This window comes from Myotis lucifugus, unplaced genomic scaffold (assembly GCF_000147115.1).
Source record: "Myotis lucifugus unplaced genomic scaffold, Myoluc2.0 scaffold_7, whole genome shotgun sequence".
Lineage (NCBI taxonomy): Eukaryota > Metazoa > Chordata > Mammalia > Chiroptera > Vespertilionidae > Myotis > Myotis lucifugus.
Window position 1 is genome coordinate 9,685,604 of NW_005871055.1, and position 341 is coordinate 9,685,944.

Here is a 341-nt window from a genome sequence, read left to right on the forward strand (position 1 = left end):
AGATTCATGTATCATTCAATTAAAGTGAATACTTAATATGGATTAATAAATATTTATATACATATAGAATCCAATTAGTTCCACAAAGTAGAATATGTTTCCATCAAAGAAAGTCATCAAATATGACAACATATTTAAAAATGTGAAGTACTGTTTCAAAAATTCTTCACCAACATGCTATAAGGGCACAGATGCCACTGGTCAGATTGCTATATATTGTATCAAGTGTCTCTTTAGTGAGAATCAAAACAGCCATTGTTTGCTGATTCAATTAGGAAGGTAAGGTCCCTAGTTTTCTTAGCAGTGCTTAGCTGTGGTTTTGATTCCAGTGTCCTGAGCAC